Raw genomic sequence first — 4,803 nt, 5'->3', positions numbered from 1 at the left:
AGGTTGGGGTGGGACCTACACACCTGAAAGGGCAGAGTCCAAGCTGCCTCCCAGGAGGGCAGCTCCAACCCCCGGAGGGGCGGGGCGAGGGGCGGGGCGGGCCGGTGATTGGGAGGCCCTCCCCGAGCTGCTGAGGGTAGAGGAAGGCTGGGAGAGCCCGGTGCTGGGCTCTGGAAGGAGAAGGGTGGTTTTTCTGGTTTGGTCAGTGCGCTACCTGCAATGCGTTTTCCTGTTGCTGCCGAAGCAAACCAGCTCAGTTTATGAGCCTGGCTGGGTGCAGGGCGGTGGCAAGGAAGGGATGGATGGGCGGGCAGAAGAAACTTTACCTTCTACTCCTAAGAGTGTCTCTGCTGCGACGTATCCCACCCCTAGCTGTCATTCATTCAATCAACAAGCAATGGTGACGCATCTATTGCATGCCAGACATGGTGCTAATTTCTAGCCTAGGAAGATGAATGATCCGCCGACAGATGCTTCCTCTCCCAAGTCCAGAGTCAGCTAGAGATGGCCTTGAGTGGTACTGGGGCCCACGGACTCTAGAGCCGGGCTTCTTGGGTTATTCTCCGTGCGTGAGGGGTCCTAGCCGTGGGACTTCTCTCTACGAGTCTTCACATGTCTTCACAAGGTCAATTCCAGGACTAAGGGAATGCGTGTTTCAAAAACTAACTCAGAACAGTGATATGCACCTAGCAAGAACTTGTAAATGTGAATGATTGTTATTTCTGTGTAAGGGGAGGAGTCATAGAAACCCTCCACCTGAGGAAAAGGCACACGCGTGTGCACACAGGCACGCTAGCTCCACACTGTCAGTGGTGCAGAACTTTGGCTTAGTGAGTTCTTGAATGATGTTTGCAAAGCAAGAACTCAGGTCCTAACCTGTTCAGAGCCATCATGAGTCCTACTTCTCACTCTTGTCCCAAGACACACACACACACACACACACACACACACACACACACACACACACACGAAGCCCAATTTTGGAAAGTCAGGAAATGTATAGTTGTCACTTTGAGGCAGGCTAGCCTACAGAAAATGAGGCAGGGAGTCAAAGACTCAAGCTTAAGGCTTATCCCTCTACTACCTTTAAGATTAAGGGAACAAAGTCATTTTAGGGGGAATGAAGCTGGATAGATTAGGGGAAAATGAGATATGGTCAGTTAACAATGCAGGAGGTATTCCTTTATGTATTTCCCTTAAGATTAAGGGAACAGGCCAGGAATGTGGCTCAGTGGTAGAGGGCTTGTCTAGCATGCATGAAGCCCTGGGTTCAATTCCTCAATACCACAGAAACAGAAAAGGATGCAAATGGTTTTGTGGCTCATGTGGTAGAGCACTAGCCTTGAGCAAAAGCAGACCAGGGACAGTGCCCAGGCCTTGAGTTTAAGCCCGAGGACTGGTGGGGGAAAAAAAAAGATTAAGGGAACAAAAGTCATTTAAGGGAAAATAAAGCTGGATAACTGAAGGAAATTGAGGCCTGGTGAAGGCAATGCAGGAATATGGTATTTAGAAACATATTTTCTTTGCTTCAAAGAGAGACAACAGGATGCATTCCTTCCTCTGGGCATGCATTTCTCATCCTAAGCATTAATACTTGTCTGACAGTGTAAGAATTAAGTTTGCTTCCCCAAACTTAAGCCACCTCCTGCCTCAAAATGCAGACAGTACAGGTCTCCTTATCTCAGGATAAGGATGTTTTATGACAAGATGCATTCTTATTTGTAAACTCAGAAAGTAACACCAGGCATGATTACAGCATTGACAATGAAGCCAGACCCCCTGCCTTTACCCTATAAATACCCCAACAGCCCAAGGAGCTGTGTGTGTGTATATGTGTGTGTGTGTGTGTGTGTTTTCTTCCATGTTTGTGTTTGTGCGTGTGTCTGTGTCTCTATCTCCCTATGAAAGCATCCACACTCTGTTAGAATGTCCCCCTGTCCTTCTGTGTGTTTGGCTGCTTTTTGTCTGTTTGCCTGCTTATTTGCTTAATAAAGCTCTGCCAAGTTTTCTTACCACTGTGACTTGTCCAGAAATTCTTATTCTGCAATCTTAGTCAAGAACTTTAAGTGAAGAGTTCCTGCCATTAAAGGAAAACTTTACTAAGCCTTACCTCCATCTGGTGACAACTTTGGATGGTGTAGATTTGTGTACAAAAATCTGGCACTGCTGGGTGCTGGAGCCTCATGCCTGTAATCCTAGCTACTCAGGAGGCTGAGATCTGAGGACTGCGGTTCAAAGCCAGCCTGGGAAGGAAAGTCCATCAGACTCTTATCTCCAATAAACTACTCAGAAAACCAGAATAGTACTGTGGCTCAAGTGGTGGAGCACTAGTCTTGAGCTAAAGAGCTCAGGGACAGCACCCAGGCCCAGAGTTCAAGCCCCACAAGTGACAAAAACAAACAAAAACCCTGGCACCTTCATTGACAGGGATAAGACACATTGCCTCTAGGCCAAGCCTTTCCTGCTTGTTCCAAGATCACCTGGACTTGGGGCTCCATCACTCTGCTCTAACAGGCAGATTTTGAGGAATCAGTCTGCAGCCTCAGCTGGGTTTTGAAGGAAGAAGGCAATCAACAAGGAACCTTAACGTACCCAAGACCTAGAATAGCAGGTAGCTGATAGCACTACTAGATCTAAAATACCCGAGAGAGAGGCTGGTCAAGAACAAGAGCTGGGATTGTGTCTAACATATTTATAAGATATTTCTTTGTTGCTTTGTATGTCCCTCCCCCATGGTATAACCCTTGTTTCCACTGTATTTGATGTTGGTATAATTTGTGGAGAAGGGAAAAAACAAATTGTTTAAATAGGGATACAGATGGACCCATTGCAACATTGAGATGTACAAGATCTTATGTTGAAAATGAACTATACATCTTTGGTGTGAGGGGGGTAGGGGACGGGGGGGGGAGGGGATGGTGGTGAGGCAGGTATGGGGGGGAGAGGGGAAGGGATGGGAAGGGGAAACAAAGGAGGAGGCAACAATGCTTGATAAGAAATGTAGAGTGCTAGCTTTGAGCTGAAGAGCTGAGGGTCAGTGCTCAGGCCCAGAGTTCAAGCCCCATGACCAAAAAAAAAAAAAAAGAACAAGAGTCACTAAAGAAGGAAAAGAGTTCTGACAACAACAAAACAACCACCTGACTTTACTGGAAGCACTAAGAACTCACAAACCCCTGATGCCTATCCTTAGGACCTAGACAAGTCATCTCAAGTTCTCTTATTTAAACACAAGCACTTAATCTCAGTGGGAGGTGACCTCCCACTAAGTTAGCTATCCTATATCCTCAGCTTTTCCTTTCCTCCTTGAAGTATTTTCTATAATCCTCTTCACTCTCCACGAAAGTCACAAAGCCACTGCTCTAGGCACACAGCCACTCCCACGTGTCTCTTAAACTCTCAGAGTTCTAAGATATAAGGTTTATATACCTTTAATCCAGACTCCATTTTGTGGCCAAAAAACTCTAGTGGGAAGGGTATAGGATTTAAAGGGCAAACTAAACTAGGATCAAATGAATATGCTCACAATGTACATGTTTTTTGTTTCATGTCTGCCAGATTCTTTTTCCATTGTAAAATGATTTCCACCCCGTAGGGTTAGGAACGGTGAGTGAAATAATTAAAGCATTTAAAAATGTGTCTGGAAATACAGAGTCTTAATAAATGCTCCCATACTTTTCTAAATATCTTTGTAATTAATTCCTACCAACACCCAGACCTTACACAGAGTGCTAATACTTCATTAAATGTTGTCTTTTGGTTCTGATGTTTCCTGATCACTGACAGTTGCTCAGACCCAATATTACCTGAACTACTTGAACTCTTCCTTGTAACAACCTGCCCTTGTTTCTAGTAACTAGAAATTTTGTAATCTCTAGCCAGGTGACCTAGAATGCAAATGAAAACCCCAAACCTTACCTGAAGACTTTTCCTAGCCTGCCAATTTGACTCCAAACTAAGGATTTAGAATGAGTTAGAAAACCAATTTTTTAATCAAAGTTAAATATTTGTAAATGAGGAAACAAACTCTACCAAGACTGTTTTTGCTGTTTCTGCAGTATTGAGTTTTATAGGTGTAGCTTTTTAATTTTGAAAGTGTATTGTTATTGGAATGGAAGGCAATAATATTGAATATATATTCTGCCAATAACTAAATTTTCCTTTATTTTTATTTGTGAATGTGTGTGTGTACATTGAATTTTATGGGAATCCTAATGGCGAAGAGATGGAATTTCTTATTTCAGTAAGTCAAGTTTGCCTCAATCCTTATAAATGTCTGCATTTAACATGAACACTAATGTGTCCCTGATTTCCCATTTTATTTCATTCTAGTGATTGATTTTAATTTTTAATTTTTTTTCCAGTACTGGGGCTTGAACTCAAGAGCCTCATGGTCTTGCCTGGCTTTTTGCTGAAGGATGGAGCATTATCACTTGAACCACACCTTCACTTTTGGTCTTTTGGTGGTTAATTGGTGTAAGAGTTTCACAGATTTGTCACTGGGCTGACTTCAAACCAGTCCTCAGATCTTAGCCTCTTGAGTAGCTAGGATTACAGGTGTGAGCAACCAGTGCCTAGCTCCATTATTTATTTTATTTTAGAGGATTTTGTTCAGGACATTAAGGTTTTTTCCACTGTTAAACCAATGACATTGTGATGCCTTAGAATGAATATACCTTTTAATATAAAATGTGGACAATCTCACATTTCCAGTTGAAAAAAGTGATTCATTTTATTGTTAACTGTTTCATTCTCTTTAAAGAATCTATCACATAAATCATGGTTTAAAAATGTCCTTTTACACAA

This window comes from Dipodomys ordii, unplaced genomic scaffold (assembly GCF_000151885.1).
Source record: "Dipodomys ordii isolate 6190 unplaced genomic scaffold, Dord_2.0 Scaffold111, whole genome shotgun sequence".
NCBI classification, from domain to species: Eukaryota; Metazoa; Chordata; class Mammalia; order Rodentia; family Heteromyidae; genus Dipodomys; species Dipodomys ordii.
This window is presented reverse-complemented; position numbering follows the sequence as displayed.